This window comes from Jaculus jaculus, chromosome 10 (genome assembly GCF_020740685.1).
Source record: "Jaculus jaculus isolate mJacJac1 chromosome 10, mJacJac1.mat.Y.cur, whole genome shotgun sequence".
Taxonomy (NCBI): domain Eukaryota; kingdom Metazoa; phylum Chordata; class Mammalia; order Rodentia; family Dipodidae; genus Jaculus; species Jaculus jaculus.
Genome location: NC_059111.1, coordinates 23,984,635 through 24,006,296, shown reverse-complemented (window position 1 = coordinate 24,006,296; position 21,662 = coordinate 23,984,635). Strand labels below are relative to the sequence as shown.

Below are 21,662 nucleotides of genomic sequence, written 5' to 3'. Positions count from 1 at the left end.
ATATTAAATCTTACAGATTTAGAAAAGTAGCTGGAAGAATATTAAAGCAACAGTGAAAGAGTTTAAACACAAAAGGCCTATGCTGGTGGGAAAAGGCACTTCCAGAGGCCATAGTTACTGAATAGAAATGCCAATATCAGGGCTGGAGAGATGGCTCATCAGTTAAGGCACTTGCATGCAAAGCCTAATGACCCAGATTCAATTCCCAAGTACCCACGTAAAGCCAAATGCACAAAGTGGCGTGTGCATATGGAGTTCATTTGCAGTGGCTGGAGGCCCTAGAACACCTATTCCCTCTGTCTGTCTTTCTCAGCTTGCAAATAAACAAATAAAAAAAATTTTTTTTTTAAATTCCAGAATCAGAGGTGGGCTGCCTTCCTATGAGTTGTTGGCCAGGGAAGCCTCAAAGCCACACACTCCCCAACTCAACACAGACAATGCAGTCCCACATTTGTTGGCTGCACGTCAGAATGGGATGTTAAGTCCCTATTACTGAAGATACCACATACTCTGGTTATGACACATGGAGACATCAAGGTAGGACTGAGCTGGAAGATCCCTACACAGTGACTAGCGTTCACAATGCTGGAATGTACTGTGCAGGTTGCTAGGGAAGAATAGTTACCAACGGTCCTTTGGCTATGGCCCCTGCATGTTATACTATTGGCATGGCAAACAAAATGAACTCATTAGTATAATAAAGATGTGCAACCCACAACTTTGTTTGGTTCTAAGGCCTGCTCTAAAAGAGGGAACCCATATTTGGTGCAGGAACACAAGACAAAAATCTGTAACTGGGGAGGTCATACACCCCACTGAGAAGATACCACTTAGATCAGTTACTTTCCTCTTTCTGGGACAAAATACCCAAAAAGTAAATAAATAAATAAAATATAAAAAAGAAAATAGCCTACTTTGTCATTTGCTACCATAAATACACAAGTTCCTATTAGAAAATGTTAAAATGTTTTAAAGCTTATACACATAAATTCAGATTACACTTATTCTCATTCAGGAGAAATGGAGAGAAACAAGTACAACAATGTAGTATGAAATCATAAACTGTATAAAATTAATTATAGTATTCTGTACTACTAGGATAATTAGACAACCATCTCCCATTGTTATTGCAGGGAGCTCAAGAATTGCTCATTTCCCCTGAAAATACTATGAAACATGGATTATCTCCCTGTTGATAAGAGTTTAGAAGCAAGGTCATCTCCTTTTGAAAAATCAGTACTTAGGAGCAAGGCATTGTAATGTACCTCTGATCCCAGCACTAGGGAGGCAACAGTGAGAGGATCACCAGGAGTTTGAGGCCAGCCTGGGACTACATAGTGAATTCCAGGTCAGCCTGGGCTAGAGTGGGAGCCTACCTCCAAAAAAGGAAAGAAAAGAAAGTCAGTACTTAAGGACACAGACCCAAAAGAACATAGAGGATTCAAGATGATAGTAGGGACAGCTTCCTGGTTCTCCCTCCTAGGCAGTTTTATGTCCCTTTTCTTTTCCTATAGAGAGGCTCTTTCTGAGTCTGCTCTCACCTCCCCTGTAAAAAAACAAATTTCTCTCATGGTTCTCACTTATTTTCACCTTTGATCACATGTTTAGGAGAGAGGTGTTAGCTGACTGTTTAGGTTATTGGTAAGGCTTCTGGTCAACATCAGCTCACTCAACATTAAATTTTTGGAGAGTCAGAAGTAATATGAAGATTTCAACTGCACATGGTGAGGGGAGAAGGCGCATACCCATAGCCTTATATTGTTCAGTGATCAAATGTATAAGGTGTTATATTTGTCCTCAAAAAGTAAAAATGAGTTAAGCAGGGCTGGAGAGATGGCTTAGAGGCTAAGGCACTTGTCTGTGAAACCTAAGGTCCCAAGTTCTACTCTCCAGGTCCTACGTAAGCCAGACACACAAGGTGATGCTAGTGTGTAGGGTTGCACATGTATACAAGGTGGCACAGTTCTGCAGTTCGATTGCTGTGGCTGAAGGCCCTTGCATACTAACTGTCTCTCTCACACGCATGTGCGCATGTACTCTCTCTCTCCCCCCAACCCTCTCATATCAAAAAAAAGAAAGAAAAAGAGTTAACCTGGGCATAGTGAAGCATACCTTTAATCCCAGCACTCGGGAGGCAGAGTTGGGAGGATTGCCATGAGTTCCAGGCCACCCTGAGACTGCATAGTAAATTCCAGGTCAGCCTGAGCTAGAATGAGACCCTACCTTAGGAAAAAAAAAAAAAAAAAAAAAAAAAAAACTTAAACATGTAAAAGGAAGAAGTAATTTATGAATTAACAGGTATGGATGCAATTCTCCAGAAATGTTCCCTGTCCCCCAGGTCAAACAAACCTGACAGTGTTCATACTTTAGATTTTTTTTTTTTTGAGGTACTAATGTGCTTGGGGTCAAATTCAGAACCTCACATAAGGTTGGCAAGCTACATATCCAGCCCAGTGACTTCCTTTTTACTCAATAACATAAAACGAAACAAAAGAGACACTTAGCTGGGTGTGGTGAAGCACATTTTTAATTCTAGCACTTGGGAGGCAGAGGTAGGAGGATCCCTGTGAGTTCAAGGCCAGCTTGAGAAACATAGTGAATTACAGGTCAGCCTGGACTACAGCAAAACCCTACCTCCCCCAAAGAAAAAGAGAGAGAGCAAGCCAGGCATGGTGACACACATCTTTAATCCCAGCACTCGGGAGGCAGAGGTGGGCGGATCACCATGAGTTTAAGGCCACCCTGAGACTCCATAGTGAATTCTAGGTCAGTCTGGGCTAGAATGAGACTACCTGGGGCGGGGGGGGGGGGAGACAGAGACAGAGAGAGGTGGGAGGGGAGGGAGGGAGAGAGAAAGAGAAAGCATGTAACTTCCTAAGCCAGGTAATAAGAAGCTTTGCAACTCCCACCTGGATCTCAGAATGCTCCCTCTTAGAAGTATTAAGAATGTACTTTAAAAACTCAGCTATCATGCCAAGAAAAGCGTAAACCACCAATAGAGAGGTTGCAGATAGACTGCACATTGGTTGACTGACAGGTCTCAGCTGAACTCTGAGCTGAGGAAGGAGGCATCCACTGCATACTGTGTGAGAAAGCCACTCTGGACGTTCCAGCCCCACTGACTCCCCAGACAGGTGAAGCTGACCGATCACCCCAGCTGACAACACATCACAAAATCACTCAGTCAGTACCCAAAGTGACATAACAGGAACTGTCAGTATGTATACTAACCCACAAGACAGACATCTAGACTTATGTGTGTTAGATATTAAAATGCATGTGTTTATACTGATACCTCTAATTTCAATCCTACACAACAGAGTTCATTTTAGCATTACTACTTCCTCATCTGAAATTTCTCCTACAGTAATGAGGCCAGATCTAGCTATAATATATTTAAATATATTTACTTGTCAATTCTAATAGGTACATAAAGTACTGTGAGAACTGGGAAGGTATATCCCGGTGAGAAGCACATCTATTAATTACTATGGTCTTTCTGAGTATCAGCTTTACAATTTCCAAAGTACTATTTTCCAAACTGTCAGATTAGTTCTCTTCCTCATTTCCTTCAATGTACCTATTCATTTGTAATACATTTTGCATTTTTTTTTTGGTTCCTCCTCAGTTAATGGTTCATTTTAATTGATTATTTTGGCAATACGTGAAGAAAAAGGAGCATATTATTCTCTCAGATGACTTATAAATGACCAGTGATACTTCAGAGGAAGAAAAATGTCTATATAATCTAGAGTAAGGGTCTGCAAAGGTTCTTCTACAAGGGGCAGATAAATCGTTTTTTTGTTTTAGACTTTGCAAGCTACTATAGTTTAGATGTTGACTGTCATAAAAGCCTGGGTGTTAGAGGCTTGCTCCTCAGATGACACTAGGAAGGTGGAGAAACATTTAGAAAGTCGGGTCTACTGAAGGTCCTTGAGTCTTTAGTGATATGCCCTCAACAGATATGCATAACCCCAGATCATCCTATCAAACTCAGTCTCTCTTCCTAAGCGACAGAGGTGAGAAATTTGCTCTGCCACACACTAACCTCCCAGTGCTATCTGGCATTGCTGCCAAAGACCCAAAGCAAGAAGTTCTCCTAAACTTGGACTAGACCTTGTAAAACCATAAACCAAAATAAACCTCTCACCTAGTATTTTAATTATCTCAGGTATTTATACTAACAGAAAGCTGCCAGAAGCTCTCTGAGAAAACTCTTCAAGTCTGTCATTTTATGGTAAATAGCCAGACAACATGCAAACAAGTGAATGTGGCAAGATAACAATTATGATATAAATAGATATTAACTTTTTATTTTGAAATAAACTCAAAACATGTAAAAGTCACAAAGTAACACAATGCACAAAATACCCTCACTTCTTTCTGAAACCTTTGAATAAATTGCAGTTATATGCCTCTTGCTGGTGAATATTCTCCTAGGGAACTACAACTACCAAAATTAAGAAATTGCCAGTGATAAAGAATTATCTAAATTATAGCAATTATTGGGCTGGAGAGATGGCTTAGCAGTTAAGCACTTGCCTGTGAAGCCTAAAGGACCCCGGTTCAAGACTCGATTCCCCAGGTCCCATGTAAGCCAGATACACAAGGAGGCACATGCATCTGTAGTTCATTTGCAGTGGCTGGAGGCCCTGGTGCCCCCATTCTCTTTTTATCTATCTGCCTCTTTCTCTCTCTGTTGGTTGCTCTCAAATAAATAAAAATAAATAAAAAATTATAAATTATAGCAATTTAAAATTTCAAGTTGATTAAAGATACAACCCTAATTCTTCCAGAAGTTCTACAAACCCTAAACACAAATACCTAGGGACAGTACAGAAACACTGACGATAACCTAAGGCAAAGAGAACTCTCTTGAGAGCACACAGTGGAGAAGACACAACTAACTCGCTGTCCTTAGAAGAACAACAGGAAGATTAACTGCTTTGCCTCATCTAGGAAGTGTTAAGTCATAAAGTATAACAAAATGATTTGTTTTTAACAAATCAGTAACATATTGTCTACCTAGTAGAATAACAGAGTCAAAAACCTGACTGAGGGCTGGAGGGATGGTGTAGCAGTTAGGGCTCTTGCCTGTGAAGCCTAAGGATTCAGGTTCAATTCTCCAGAACCCATGTAAGCCAGATGCACATGGTGATGCATGCATCTGGAGTTCATGTGCAGTGGCTTACAGGCCCTGGCGCTCCCATTCTTCCCCTCCCCGCACACACACACACACCCCAATAAATAAAATAAAAGTAAATTTATAATTGTTTTTCCTTTATTTATTTATTTGAGAGAGAGGGGAAAAGGGAGAGAAAGACAGGCAAATGAGCACATCAGGGCCACAAATGAACTCCAGACACATGCACCCCTTTGTGCATCTGGCTTACATGGCTTCTGGGGAATCAAACCTGGGTCCTTTGGCTTTGCAGGCAAGTACATTAACCACTAAGCCATCCCTCTAGCCCAAATAAAATATTTTTTAAAAGCTCTAACTGAGGAGTCAAGAGAATGATGAGTAAGAAAATGAACATGCTGGGCGTGGTGGCGCACGCCTTAAATCCCAGCACTTGGGAAGCAGAGGTAGGAGGATCACCATGAGTTCAAGGCCACCCTGAGACTACATAGTGAATTCCAGGTCAGCCTGGGCTAGAGTGAGACCCTACCTTGAAAAACCAAAAAGAAAAAAAAAAAAAAATGAACATGAGACACTTAATCAGAGGAAAAAAAAAAAATTCAGTTTCATTATAAAGATCAAAGAAAGAAATCACCAGAGAGGAGTTTTTTAAAAAAAAAAAAAAACAGATCATACAATCATGTTTATGCTTGTGGGAATGATCCTGTAGAGAAAAAATTTATGTTGTGTGGGGAAAGGGAGAGTAACTATACCTGCCAAATCTATAAGAGACAATACTTAAGTTTTTAGATTCAAATGAGCTATTAATCGAAAGTCCAAAGTATTAGCAAAACAATGATCCCTCCTATTCACATACTTTATAACCTGAGATAACCCAGATTTTCCTCTTCTAAATTTGTAGCATCTTTAAATAAATACCTGTCCCCCCATTCCTTCACTCTTCTCTCACCCTGAGAGATAGTTAACACATAGTCAACTTGATGATCTGTTTAGGAATCCACAGATATCCCTTTTAAGTGGGTCTCTGAGGTTGCTTCCAGGAAGGATTAACTGAAGAAATAAGTCCTTCCCTCTAGGTGAGCCGTTCCCCCAGAGCAGGCAGCCCCTCTCACGGGGGGGGGGGACTTTATGTAAGAAAGCTCTGGGGGAAAAGAGCCCCTTTCTTCCTTCTACTTGGCTGCCGGAGCTGCTTGCTGCCTTCCAGCATGGACTGAAGACCAGCAGGAACTGAAACCCAGTAGCTCCTCAGGAAACCTCTAGGCCTTCAGTACTGGATCGCGAGTGCTGAGGCATCTGGCCACGTGGGCTGAGCAGCTACCAGGTTCCTTGATTCTCAGGCCTGCAACTGCTATTGCACTGCCATAAACTAATCCAACAAACCCCCTTTTAATATAATTCATCTAGAGGTTTTGTTCCTCTAGAGAACCCTGACTAATATGCCCTGAATATCCATTTGGTACCTAATTACCTAGTTAAAGCTTTAACAATACTCATTACTCTGTCCTGTGCTCTCTGGATTTGCAAAATTCTCAAATGTTCTCTTCTCAATTTACTCCCATGCTTCCTAATCAATGTAACGCTCTAAGGCCTCCATTAGTTTGAACACATCTCCCAGTGTTATCAATCCTAATCTGTAATGTTATCTCTCATTTAGATCACCTATGCATAGTTTTAATATTTTATTTCTATTTATTTGTTTGAGACAGAGAGAAAATAGGCATACCAGGGCCTTCAGCCACTATAAACAAACTCCAGATACATGTGCCATCTTGTGCATCTGGCTTACATAGGTCCTAGGGAATTGAACCTGGGTCCTTTGGCTTTGCAGGAAAGTGCCTTAACCACTAAGCCATCTCTCTAGCCCATCTACACATAGTTTTAACCAAAAGCATCACTTTTTATCCCAGGCCAAGTGAACAAGTATAAATAGATCTTCTACTTTCAGTTCTATTTCACAGTATTCCCTTATACAAACTGTACAGGAGGAAGGAAGGAAGGAAGGAAGGAAGGAGAGAGAGAAAGGAATAGAAACATGCTAGGTCATAAAATTCACTATTCCTACATTATATTCTGATTCAAGAGTCCTCATAAAAATAATGGGTTTCTAAGAACCAAAATGGGTGACCACATAGTAACATAGTAACATTAGACCAGAAACTTCAAATTAAATACATTTTCCTCTATAAATATTTCCATTTTATCAATTTAGTTCTGTTGTACTTGTACACACAGACACATTCAAAGAAAAAGTTAGCAGTTTAAGACTGTTTCTAGTCTTAAATCTAATATTTCATATGCAAAAATATTACAATTCACTTTACATCTGTCTTACAACATTTTCACTTTATAGTATAGATGCTTTCTACAGCATACTGAATGAACTTAAGTCACCTTATGACTATTTTCAAACAGCATTTTCATCTAGGTTATTTTCTTATAGGAGACGTCAACAAAATCTGTTTATCTTCATCCAAAGTCATAGTCTGCCACCTAGTGTTCCAAGGAGAGTTTACATGGGCTGGCTCCAATATTGACCATTTATAATAAAAGTGATGAACACAGGTCTAGAATAAAAGCTAAATTCAAATCTTGCAGAATCGGACTGGAGAGAAGGCTTAGCAATTAAAGTGCTTGCCTGCAAGGCCTAAGGACCCAGGTTCGATTCCCCAGTATCCAAGTTAGCAAGATGCACAAAGGGGCACATGGAGTTCGTTGGCAGTGGCTGGAAGCCCTGGAGCATCCATTCTCTCTCTACCTACCTCTCTTTCAAGTAAATATTAAAAAAAAAAAAAGCTGGCATAGTGGCTCACGCCTTTAATCCCAGCACTTGGGAGGCAGAGGTAGGTGGATCACTGTGAGTTCGAGACCACCCTGGGATTACATAGTGAATTCCAGGTCAGCCTGGGCTAGAGTAATACCCTACCTTGAAAAACCAAAAAAAAAGTTTTCAAGAACTGAATAGTTTCTAAATTAACTACTTTTCTCATAAGCTTGGAATAATGACAAGCACTGCTTATTGTTTGTTTGCATTTCCATGAAACTTTCTACTTGACATAAATTCTTCAAGTTCCAGCAATATGACTGCTAGTCCATAAGAGTCGCATATCTCTTTTAAATGGTTTTTCAACTTTCTAACTAATTCACACAAAATCAGGCACATTCAAGATAGTATGGCCACAGACTCCAAATAATTCAGTACAGAGCCTTTCTCTTGAAATTCTCACTGCCAAAGTCCTTCACATATGGGGTAATATGAAGACAAGACTGCCAATCAAGTCACCAGGATTCAGAAAGGGGTACACTAAAACTCTAATATGGCTGAAGGGATGGCTTTGTGGTTAAGGTGCTTGCCTGTAAAGCCTAAAGATTTGTGTTTAACTCTCCAGGTCCCACGTAAGCCGGATGCACAAGGTGACGCAAGCATGCAAAGGTCACACATGCGCACTAGGTGGCACACAAATCTGGAGTTCAATTACAGTGACTCGAGGTCCTGGCATACCAATTCACTCCTCCCTCCACCCCCACCCCCACCCCCATAAAAAAAAAGTCCAGTCTATCGGGCTTCCCTCAAAAAAAAAAAAAAAAACCTCTGAGAAACCATGTGTGCTGGTTTGATTCAGGTGTCCCCCATAAACTTAGTTACTCTGAATGCTAGACACCCCAGCTGATGGCAATTGGAAATTAAAGCCTCCTAGACGCAGTGTATTGTTGGGGGCGGGCTTATGGGTGTTATAACTAATTTCCCCATGTCAGTGTTTGGCACACTCTCCTGTTGCCCTGATGTTGGTGAGGGGGTGATGTCCACCCTCTGCTCATGTCATCATTTTCCCTGCCATTGTATAGTTTCTCCTCTAGTCTGTAAGCCAAAATAAACCTTTTTTCCATAAGCTGCTCTTGGTGAGGTGATTTCTGCCAGTAATGTGAACCTGACTGCAACACCATGTAATGGGTAAACTTTCCTTAACATAAAGAATAAGCTAGAATCTGCTTTAAAAATTTATAATAATTCAGTCAGGCGTGGTGGTACACTCCATTAATCCCAGCACTTGGGAGGCAGAGGTAGGAGGATTGCCATGAGTTCGAGGGCACCCTGGGACTACAGAGTGAATTCCAGGTCAGCCTGAGCTAAAGTGAAACCCTACCTTGGGAAAAAAATTTATAATAATGCTCATAAATGCAGCTGTTAGTTCTTACTGATATCTCAAGTGTTTCTAAAGGCAAAACTATAGGGCTGGAAAGATGGCTTAGTGGTTAAGGTGCTTGCCTGAGAAGCCTAAGGACCCATGTTCAACTCTCCAGATCCCACATAAGCCAGATGCACAAGGTGACACAAGGTCACACATGCATACAAGATGGCACATGCATCTGGAGTTTGACTGCAGTGGTTAGAGGCCCTGGTGCACCAATTCATTCTCTCTCTCTCTCCCCCACCCACCGCCCTCACTCATAAAAAAGAAAAAAAGGGGGGGGCTAGAGGGATGGCTTAGCAGTTAAGGCATTTGCCTGTAAAACCAAAGAACCCAGGTTCAATTCCCCAGGACCTACATTAGTCAGATGCACAAGTGGCCACATGCATCTGGAGTTCGTTTGCAGTGGCTGGAGACCCTGGCACACCCATTGTGTCTCTCTGTCTCTTTCTCTCCCTCTTTCTCTGTCAAATAAATAAATAATAATAATAAAAGAAAAAGAAACCCACAGATGTCTGGCAGGAGGCAGGAGGCTTCAACGGCGGAGGGTGACAATCAACTTTCATTTGATATGAACTCTTTTGTACCTGTTACAGCAGATCAGCCAATACCTAAGGTAACATACTATGATACTAAGTCTGTCTTCTAACCATATCTTAAAAACACGAATCTACTGCTACTACCCTCTCCTTTCAACTCCAAAAGAACGATGGAGTTCAGAGAGGAAAGATCTGGTCTGCTGAACCACAATATGGAGGCTCACACGCAGTACACCTGCACTGAACCACTATGTGAACAAGAAACAAATTTCCTCTTTTGGTAATTCAAACTCACCATATAGTTGAGAAAAACAGAAAAGCTACAACATGTATATTTAAAAAAAAAAAAAAAAAAAAAAACTTCTGAGTGGGCGTGATGCCACACGCCTCTAATCCCAGCAAGCACTTGGGAGGCAGATGTAGGAGGATCACCATGAGTTCAAGGACACCCTGAGACTACATAGTGAATTCCAGGTCAACCTAAACTAGTGAGACCCTACCTCGAAAAAAAAAAAAAAAAAAAAAAAAAAAAGCTTCTGTTGAAAAGGTAGAAATGAGCAATTACAGAGCCAAAATTCACAGAAATGAATTCAACAATCAAGTTTGATTTTCCCCAGACATACCAGCCAACTCCAAGAGAGGCAGCCATGTCAGGAAAGCTTAACCAAGTTTGATAGATACGAAAGTATGGAGAGAGCTGGAGAGATGCCTTAGTTAAGGCACTTGCCTACAAAGCCCAAGGACCAAGGTTCGTCTCCCCAGAACCCATGAGAGAGTGATGGAACAGGTGGCGCATGCACATAGGTAGTGCATGTGTCTGGAGTTCGTTTACAGTGGCTAAGGCCCTGGTGTGCCCATTCATTCTCTCTCTAACTCACTCTCTCTCAAATAAACAAACAAATAAAAAGTATGGAGACAAAATTTGTCCAGAGCTAACTTGTGCTTTGAGTTGGACTAAACAGAGCTTCATCACAGGTAAATCAGAACTGTATTAGCCCTTACAATGAAGCCAGGTTTGAATCACCTCAACCCCTGAATGGATTAGAAGGAAATGTAAGTGCCACTAGTGCTATCAATCTGTGAGAAATGAAGGGAAACCTTCTAGAAGTGTCTGTTCAATCACATATGCAGATGATGCCTGACTGAAAATGGCTCAGCTTATGATGCTTTTAAAATCGGTACGTATGTATGTGCATTTGTGTGTTCACATGTGAGTGTACCTATGTGTATGAGTGTGTGTAGAGACCAGAGGACCATCTCAGGTGCACTGGACAATTTTTTTTACACAGGGTTTCAAAATTGGCCTAGTGCTCACCAAAGAGGTTACTCCAGCTAGCCAGCGAGCCCCTGGGTTCTGCACTTCTCCACCTCCCCAGCACTAGGATTACAAACATGAGGCACACACAGTTGTTTTTGGAGGGGTCCTGAGAATTGAACTCAGGTCCTCATGTTTGTACAGCAAGCACTTTACTGACTAACCTATCTTCTCAGCCCAAGTTTGATAATATTTTTTACTTTGTGATGTAAATGTAGAATTATATACTTTGAATTTTCTATTTATTTGCAAGGAGAGAGAGAAAGAGCACCCACTAGGGCTTCTAGCCACTGTAAAAACAACTCCAGATGCATGTGCCACTTTGTGCATCTGGCTTTACATGGGTACTAGGGAATCAAACACAGATCATTAGTATTTATAGGCAAACGCCTTAACCTCTAAGCCATCTCTCCAGCACCATACTTTGAATTTTTAAGGTTCATCTTTTTCCAAGCTAGCAATAAGCAGAGATGATACTCTATCATGATGCTGCAGAGTTAGCCACATGATCAGAATGGCAAGCAACCACTACTCTGTGCAATAATTCTATTGTTAAGCTAGGACACTTAGTAGTTAGGTACCTGAAACTCATTTTAAACTTAGGATATTTTTCAATTTGTGATAGATTATTCAGATATGGTCCATTTTAAATCAAGCATCATCTGTAATATCACACATTCAATCAAAAATTACCAGAGGGGCTGGGTGTGGTGGCACACACCTTTAATCCCAGCACTCGGGAGGCTGAGGTAGGAGGATCGCCATGAGTCTGAGGCCACCCTGAGACTACATAGTGAATTCCAGGTGAGCCTGGGCTAGAGTAAAACTGCCTCAAAAAAAAAAATTACCAGAGGGCTGAAGAGGTGGCTCAGCAATTAAGGCACTTGCCTGTGAAGCCTAAGGACCCAGGTTCAATTCCCCAGTACCCACATAAACCAGATGTACAAGGTGGCATATGCATCTGCAGTGGCTAGAGGCCCTTACATGCCCATCCTCTCTCTCCCTGCCCTCTTTGCCTGCCTCTCTCTCTCTCTCTAAAATAAATAAAATTTTTAACAATTACCAGCTATGGAGGGTATAATCCCAAATATCCCAGAGGCTAAGGCTAGAGAATCACTTGACCCCATGAGTTCAGAGCTATGGGCAACATAGACAGATCCCATCTCAAAAAAATTATTACCAGCAATAAGAAAACAGCTCAAATAATTGAAAAACCAATAAAATGAATAAAATAGCAATATACCCACATATGGACAAAATAATGGAGTTACCACACAAGGATTTTCAGTGCATTATAATTAAGGTTGTGACCTACAACAAAATAAGACTGAGGGCTAGGAAGATGGCTCAGTAGACTCCATCTCAAGGAACCACATGGATGAGCGACAGTAGAAGACACATTCTGGCCTGCGCATGCCCGCACATGGGGCACGCATATCTGCATGTGCGTGTGTATACACTACACACACCACCACCACCCAGACTATGCACAAAGAAAAAAAATGACTAAAATTTGGTAGTGAACTAAAAACTTAAAAAAATAAAATTTAAGCCGGGCATGGTGGCGCACACCTTTAATCCCAGCACTCAGGAGGCAGAGGTAGGAGGATTGCCAAGAGTTCAAGGCCAACCTGAGATGACATAGTGAATTCCAGGTCAGCCTGAGCTAATGAGACCGTACCTCGAAAATAAATAAATAAATAAAAACCTAAAAATTTAAAAACAAAACCTGAAGTCTAGGGCTAGGGAAATGGTTCGGTGAATGCCAGCATGCAAGCATGAGGAGCTGAGTTCAAACTTGCAGCACTCATGTAAAAGCTAGGTACGGCAGCACATACCTATGATCCCAGCACTGCGCAGGTAGAGACAGGAAGATGCCTAGGGTTTGCTGAACAGCAAAAACCAGTAAAATATAAACAGTAATGAAATTTATACACCCCTTCACAAGAATGACTAAAGAGAGAATGAAAAAATATCCAGTATCTACAATTTTTAAAATAACATCACTACAAATTATAGAACCTCAAACTGGAAATAGAAATAAAGGGGTATTATAAATAGCATTGTATCAATAAATGTATAAATTTTCCTTTAATGTTTTACTTTTATTTATTTAAGAGAGAGGGAAAGAGGCAGGTAGAGAGAGAGAATGGGCACACCAGGATATCCAGTTGCTGCAAACAAATTGGAGATACTTGTGCCCCCTTGTGCATCTGGCTAACACGGGTCCTGGGGTATTGAACCTGGGTCCTTTGGCTTTGCAGGCAAGCACCTTAATCACTAAACCATCTCTCCAGCCCCTAACTTTATAAATTTCTGTAAGGTGGTCAACTACATGAGAAGAGAAAGGGATCAGCAAGCATGGAGGAAGGACAAAAGAGGATAATGGAGAGTGAATATAATCAACATATATCATATACACATATGAAAAATGTTGTAAGGAAACCCATTACTATGTATAAGCTGATAAAAACAATTTCATTAATAAAAAAATCATAAATTTGCCATGCTGGAGAGATGGTCCAATGGGTAGAACGTTTGCTGAGCAAGCATGAGGACCTGAGTCTGGATCCCCAGCACCCACACAAAATGCTGGATGTGGTAGCACATGCCTAATCCCAATGCTGGGGAGGCAGAAACAGGGAATTCTTGGAGCTCACTGGCCAGCTAGTCTAACCCACTAGGTGAGCTCCAGGTTCAACAAGAGACCCTGATGCAAAGCAAGGTGAAGAGCAGCAGAGAAAGACGCTCAACATCAACCTCTGGCCTCCACACAGAAATATGCATACACACACACCCCTAAAATCAAACATTCATGCACACATACATACCGTGTATACACCCACACATCAAAAATAAATTGATTCTACAAAAGAAAATCCACATTCTGATGTGTTTCACTAGTGAATCCTACTCATTTAAATAGCAAATTAGGGCTGGAGAGATGGCTTAGTAGTTAAGCACTTGCCTATGAAGCCTAAGGACCCCGGTTCGAGGCTCGATTCCCCAGGACCCACGTAAGCCAGATGTACAAGGGGGCGCACGCATCTGAAGTTCATTTGCAGTGGCTGGAGGCCCTGGCACGCCCATTCTCTCTTCTCTTTGCCTCTTTCTCTGTTTGTCTGTCGCTCTCAAATAAATAAATAAAACTTTTTAAAAGTAAATAAATAACAAATTACATAAAATGCTTTTAAAGAAACAAATCCCAACTTGCTTTATGGGCCCTAAAAGTTCCATAATTACCTAACAGAAGACTGGGGAGATGACGAAGCAGGGAAGGTGCGAGTTTGCAGGCCCTGCCAGCCTGGGTTCAAGTCCCCAGTAAGACCAGATGCACACAGTGGCACATGCATCTGTTGCACTGGCAAGAGGCCCTGGCATTCCCATTCATTCATTCATATTCATTCTCTCTCAAATAAAAAAACATTAAGAAAGTAACTTAGGGCTGGAGAGATGGCTTAGCGGTTAAGCGCTTGCCTGTGAAGCCTAAGGACCCTGGTTCAAGGCTCGGTTCCCCAGGTCCCACGTTAGCCAGATGCACAAGGGGGCGCACGCCTCTGGAGTTCGTTTGCAGTGGCTAGAAGCCCTGGCGCACCCATTCTCTCTCTCTCCCTCTATCTGTCTTTCTCTCTGTGTCTGTCACTCTCAAATATATAAATAAAAAATGAACAACAACAAAAAAATTTAAAAAAAAAAGAAAAAGAAAATAACTTAATAACCCAGGTGTGGTGGTACACACCTTTAATCCCAGCATTCGGGAGGCAGAGGTAGGAAGATCACCATGAGTTCAAGGCCAGCCTGAGGCTACATAATAAGTTCCAGGTCAGCTGGGGCTAGAGTGAGACCCTATCTTGGAAAAAAAAGAAAGAAAGAAAGAAAGGAAGGAAGGAAGGAAGGAAGGAAGGAAGGAAGGAAGGAAGGAAGGAACCTAACAGAACCATACAGGGAAGTTGAACAGCAGTTCAATATCATCAAGATCAAAGATTTAAAAAATTACATACACACAAATACACACACACCTATTTGCAAATAAGGTAACATACCACAACTAAGATAGTTTTATAAATGTAATTTATCATATTAACAGAATAAAGAGTTTATATTTTCATCCATGAAAATAAGCATGTGATAAAATTTAATATCTAACCATGATTAAAAAATGCTTAGCAAACTACAGCAAATATTAATTAATGGTATAAAATTAGCCAGGCATGGTGGTGCATGCCTTTAATCCCAGCACTCAAGAGGCAGAAGAGGACTGCTGTGAGTTCGAGGCTACCCTGAGACTACACAGTGAATTCCAGGTCAGCCTGGGCTACAGTGAGACCCTACCTTGAAAAACCAAAATAAATAATTAAATTAAAGGAGATAATAAGATAAGAGAATCATCACTCCATTCAACACTTTACTGCAGGTTCTAGAGCCTGAATTTTTTTTTGTAGAAAAAATAATTACAAGCTGGGCATGGTAGCTTTAATTCTAGCACTAGGGAAGCTGAGGTAGGAGGGTCGCCATGAATTCAAAGCCAGCCTTAGCTATAGAATGAGTTCCAGCTCAGCCTGGGATACAGTAAGGCCCTACCTCAAAAACAAAATCATAGGGCTGGAAGGATGGCTTAGCAGTTAAGGGATTTGCCTGCAAAGCCAAAGGACCCAGGTTCGATTCCCCAGGACCCATTTGTAAGCCAGCTGCACAAGGGGTCGCACATGTCTGGAGTTCGGCTGCAGTGGCTGAAGGCCCTGGCACGCCCATACTCTCTCTCCTTCTGTCTCCCTCTTTCTGTCAAATAAATAAAAATAAAGTACAAGATAAAACTGATGCAGCTTATTACATTAAAAGTACAGAAATTCTCAAATAGTAACAGACATGTCAAAAAGAACCAAGAGCCAGCTTGAAAATTCCCACTAGTTAAGACAGGTCATAAAAATAACAATTGTGGGAGCTAAAGAGACAGCTCAATGGTTAAATGCACTTCCTGTGTAAGCATGAGGGCCTGAAACTGCCAGAGTTCAAATCTCCAGGTCCCACATAAAACAATGGGACATGGCCACACATGCCTGTAACCATAGTCCCACAGGGGAACAGAGCCCCACAAACTCTGGAATCAGTAAAAGGGAATTCTGGCTCAAAACATGACCACCCAACAGTCCACTCTGGCTTCCACAGGTAAGCAACCATCACCACAGGCAGGTGTGTATGGGGCACCACAAGGGCACATATAATGCACACCTCTCTCTCTCTAATAATTAAATATTTTCAGCCCCTGCATTCAAAAGTGATGGCAGGCTGCCTGTGCCCTGATCACAGATACTGCAGGGAGAGGAGGTGGAAAGCCCTTTCCTATGTTTGGAAGGTCTGCCCCTGTCCTTGCCAGACCCTGGTGCTTTCCTATACTACAGGGGGACACCTGAATCAACCCGCCACATTCCACCCCTGGCCCCTCTAAACTGATAACCATATATGATTTAAAATACAATGAATTGGGCTGGAGAGATGGCTTAGTGGTTAAGCGCTTGCCTGAGAAGCCTAAGGACCTGGGTTGGAGGCTTGACTCCACAGTAACCAAGTAAGACATATTCACAAGGTGACACATGCATCTGGAGTTCGTTTGCAGTTGCTGGAGGCCCTGATACGTCCATTCTCTCCCTCTCTCTCCCTCTCTCTGTCCCTCTCTCCCCCCCCCACTCTGTCTCTTTCTCTGTCACTCTCGAATAAAAATAAATGCAATGCATTCATCCAACTTTAAAAATCCCCACAGTTGTTATCAATTCCAATGATATTCATACATCCCCATAATCCAAGGTCTTTTAACTGAGCCATAATACCAAAAAATCCCCCCAAAAAATACCCATAATGGCACAGAATAAACATTCACACTGCAAAAGATGGCATTGGGCATAACAAAGTAATATTCAACCAATACAATGCCTAAAACAACCAGAGCAAACATCAAACTCTGTAGCTTCAAGTCCAACAACTCTAGCCAGTGACAAGTCTCAAGTTCGACAATTCTAACCAAGTCTCTGGTATTCCAATTTCGCCCCTCCAGCTAGGCTACTCACAGTCCTGGAAAACTTCATCTGGGGCCAACAGCTTTCCTTAGCAGCCATCTCATGGTCCCAGCATCTCCACTGGGTCTCCACCGCAACCCATGGTTCATCCTGATGGCCCCGTGGGGTCTCCATGCAGGCATCCAGCAAACATTCTTCACACTGCCCATGGCCATTTGCAAAACACAAGACCACACTGCAAACTCGATGACCCTCTCTTTCCAGCGCCTCCTACACTACACAATACCAGGTAGGGTGCCAACCCAGGGGGGAATACAGCATACTTTTAAAGAACAGGATACTCCTTGAGCACTCAGGCCCCTCCAAAACAGTCTACATTCTTTCTGTTGCCCCAACACAGGTCAGCTGGCCCAATCTCAAAGGTTATAATCTCTCAATTGCAGCTGAATGGGCAGCAGTTCACCCAAAGATTTTTCTTTCTATGCCATATCCTTCTGCTCATACCAGTTCATTTCTACACAAAGCAACCCTGCACAACTTCTCAGGACCCAGGCATAACAGCAAGCTTCATACACAAACTGCTAGCCCAGTCCAGGCAAAGCTCTTTCTCACCCTCATAAGCCAAACCTCACAGTCCATAGATCTTACTGCATTCAGGCCTTTCAACTCTGACCAGGATAATCCATCAAGCTGTATTTACAGCACTTCAAGGCGTCTCTTAGGCCAAGGTTTCAAATCCCTCCACATTCCTCCTGAATATCAACTCCAAAAGGCCAAAGCCACTCAGGCAGGTATCTAACAGCAACCCCACTCCTTGGTACCTCTTCACTGTTGCAGTAAGGTTCACATTGCTGGTAGAAATCACCCAGCCAAGAGCAGCTTATGGGGGAAAAAAAAGGTTTATTTTAGCTAACAGGCTCGAGGGGGAAGCTCCACGATGGCAGGGGAAACCGATGGCATGAGCAGAGGGTGGACATCACCCCCTGGCCCACATAAGGTGGACAAGAGGAACAAGAGAGTGTGCCAAACACTGGCTTGGGGAAACTGGCTACAACACCCATAAGCCCACCCCCAACAATATACTGCCTCCAGGAGGCATTAATTTCAAATTGCCATCAGCTGGGGAACCTAGCATCCAGACCACCTAAGTTCATGGGGGACACCTAAATCAAACCACCACACTCTGCTTCTGGCCCCCAATAAACTTAGGTGTTCTGAATGCTAGCTTCCCAGCTGATAGAGATTTGGGAATGAATGCCTCCTGAAGGCAGTGTATTATTGAGGGCGGGCTTATGGGTGTTATAGGCAGTGTCCCCTTGCCAATGTTTGGCACGTTCTCCTGTTGCTATTGTTCACTTTATGTTGGCCAGGGGGGTGATGTTCACCCTCTGCTCATGTCATCGTTTCCCCTGCCATCGTGGAGCTTCCCCCCTTGAGCCTGTAAACCAAAATAAACCTCTTTTTTCCCACAAGCAGCTCTTGGTGTGTGGTTTCTACCAGCAATGCGAACCTGACTGCAACAGGATTCTACCTATGGGACAAATGAAAAAGAAACAGTTCCTTCTCTGTAAGTCTATAGGACCCATTGACCTGTGCAGTATTGGGGTGCATACTGAGTGAGAAACCTGCAAGGGGGTTTTGCTATTTCTACTAAATAGCCCCCTTCTATTGGTCCCCCATGGGGAATACCAGAAATCCCACTGAGGAGGGCCCTCAGCAGAATGGGGACAGCAAGGAGGAAAAAGATGGCACAACACATGATATGTCCATACTAAGTGTATGCTTAATTTAAAAAAAAAAAAAAAAGCCTAGGGTTAGAGAGATGGCTCAGTGCTTTGCACATGCTTGCAAAGTCTGATGGCCTGGGTTCAATTCCCCATTGCCCACATAAAGCCAGATGCATAAAGTGGCACATGTGTCTATAGTTCATTTGCAGTGGCAGGAAGCTCTGGCACGCACATACTCTCTGTGCCTCTTTGTCTCTCTCTAATAAATTTAAAAAAAAAATTTTAAAGACTGAAGAACAGTTCTAAAGGAGAACAAAGACAACAAAATAGATCAGATAAAAGTTTTACAATGGGCTGGAGAGATGGCTTAGCGGTTAAGCGCTTGCCTGTGAAGCCTAAGGACCCCGGTTAGAGGCTCGGTTCCCCAGGACCCACGTTAGCCAGATGCACAAGGGGGCGCACGCATCTGGAATTCGTCTGCAGCAGCTGGAAGCCCTGGCACGCCCATTCTCTCTCTCTCTCTCTCTGCCTCTTTCTCTGTCTGTCACTCTCAAATAAATAAAAATAAACCAAAAAAAAAATTAAAAAAAAAGTTTTACAAGGCAATAAAAAACTGAACATTTGTTGTACATTATGAAAATAGTATTACATAAATTAAATTTCTGGATTTTGATAACTGAATTGTCATATATGTGAATGGCCTTGTTCTAGGAAATATAAGTATTTTAGAGATAAAAGTGTATACTAACTTCAAATACTTTCAGATGATTCAGAGATTAAAAAAAAAAATAGTTTTGAAGCTGAGCGTGATGGTGCATGCCTTTTATCCCAGCACTGGGGAGGCAGAGGTAGGAGGATCACCATGAGTTCAAGGCCACCCTGAGAATTCAGAGTGGATTCCAGGTCAGCTTGGGCTAGAGTGAGACCTTACCTCAAAAAACAAAACAAAAAAAAAAATAGTTTTGAATCATGGAAAATGTTAATAAAAATTGAGAAAAAAAAATAGTTTTGGAAACTTTCTGTATAAGCCTACATTTCCTCTTGAGTTTATTTTCTTTCTCCCCATCCTTTCTCCTTCCCTCTTCCTTAATATACTTAAATATAAGTGTATATTATCTTTTTTCTTAATAAACCCTATATTTTTCTTTAGTCAATAAACCCCTTCTCTAAATAAGCTCCATTTTTGCTTCAAATATAAAAAATAAATAAAATGCAGTTTGGGGCCCAAAGATCCTCACTGAAGGAAATTCTCAGGGCCAAAAATGCAGAAACAAAATGATCCCAAATGACAGATGTGAAAAATAAAAAGCATATAACCAACAGAGAGTGGGAAGAGATGAGGTCAGAAAGGAGCTTGTAGGTAAATGCCAGTGCCCTTACACTCAGAAGACACGGCTCTGTCTTGAGCAGCACACTTCAGAAGGTTCCATCAAGAACATTACAGCCAGCCGGGTGTGGTGGCGTACGCCTTTAATCCCAGCACTTGGGAGGCAGAGGTAGGAGGATCGCTGTGAGTTTGAGGCCACCCTGAGACTCCATAGTGAATTCCAGGTCAGCCTGGGCTAGAGTGAAACCCTACCTTGAAAAACCAAAAAAAAAAAAAAAAAGATAAAAAGGCTGGAGAGATGGCTTAGCGGTTAAGCACTTGCCTGTGAAGCCTAAGGACCCCGGTTCGAGGCTCAGTTCCCCAGGTCCCACGTTAGCCAGATGCACAAGGGGGCGCACGCGTCTGGAGTTCATTTGCAGTGGCTGGAGGCCCTGGCATGCCCATTCTCTCTCTCTCTGTCTCTCTCTCTCTGCCTGTCTCTCTCAAATAAATAAATAAAAACAAACAAAAAAAATTAAAAAAAAAAAAAAGAACATTACAGCCCAAAGATCATGGGTAACTGTTGGGTGCAATGGATATCTTTTTTGTTTGTTTGTTTATTTTTATTTATTTGAAAGTGACAGAGAGAAAGAGAGGCAGAGAGAGAGAGAGAGAAAGGGCATGCCAGGGCCTCCAGCCACTGCAAATGAACTTAGGATACGTGTGCCCCTTTGTTCATCTGGCTGACATGGGTCCTGGAGAATCGAGCCTCGAACCGGGGTCCTTAAGCTTCATAGGCAAGCGCTTAACCACTAAGCCATCTCTCCAGCCCGCAATGGTTAATCTTTATGATCAACTTGATTGGATTTAGAGTCACCTAGGAGAGAGACTTCTGGGGTGTGTCTGCAAGGGTTTTGTGAGAGATTTAACTGAGGAGGGAAGACTTGCCCTAAGGGCAGGTGGTAATGTGCCATGGACTGGGGTTCTGGAATGAACAAAAAGAAAAAAGCAAGCAAGCAAGATGGGCACTAGGACTCCCCTCTCTCTGCTTCCTGACCACGGGTGCAGCATGTCCTGCTGCCTCGTGGTCCTGCTGCCACAGCTTGAGCCGCTCTAACTGCCAAGCTTTCCCTGCCATGATGGGCTTTTCTTAAAACTGTGAGCTGGTTAACCCTTCCTCCAGTTGCTTTTGTCAGGTTATTTTATTACAGTGATTAGGAAACATCTAATACATTGTGTAAACAGGAATTAAGAGATAGACACACACACACAAAAGACTAGGCCCCCCTCAGGAGAGGAGGAAAAGAAGAGTCAAATTGTAGTGCTAACAAGCCCAGACCAAGATCTGCTCTTGTTTAAGGCTGGCTACCCTAAGTGTCCCAAAGGAGACACTGAGGCAAGGCAGAATGAATTCTCCTACATAACCATATTTCTTCA

General features: G+C 42.3%; 1 protein-coding gene and 1 non-coding gene across 3 annotated transcripts in view; one reads left to right on the top strand and one right to left on the bottom strand.

The window, feature by feature from the left end:
• The window catches only part of Scaper (S-phase cyclin A associated protein in the ER), a 424,329-nt gene that overhangs the window by 392,788 nt on the left and 9,879 nt on the right, over positions 1-21,662 (bottom strand). The window lies entirely within an intron of this gene.
• LOC123464251 lies at positions 16,443-16,574 on the top strand. Its single transcript, XR_006639481.1, has one exon. It is a non-coding gene; the product is annotated as a small nucleolar RNA SNORA71 (small nucleolar RNA).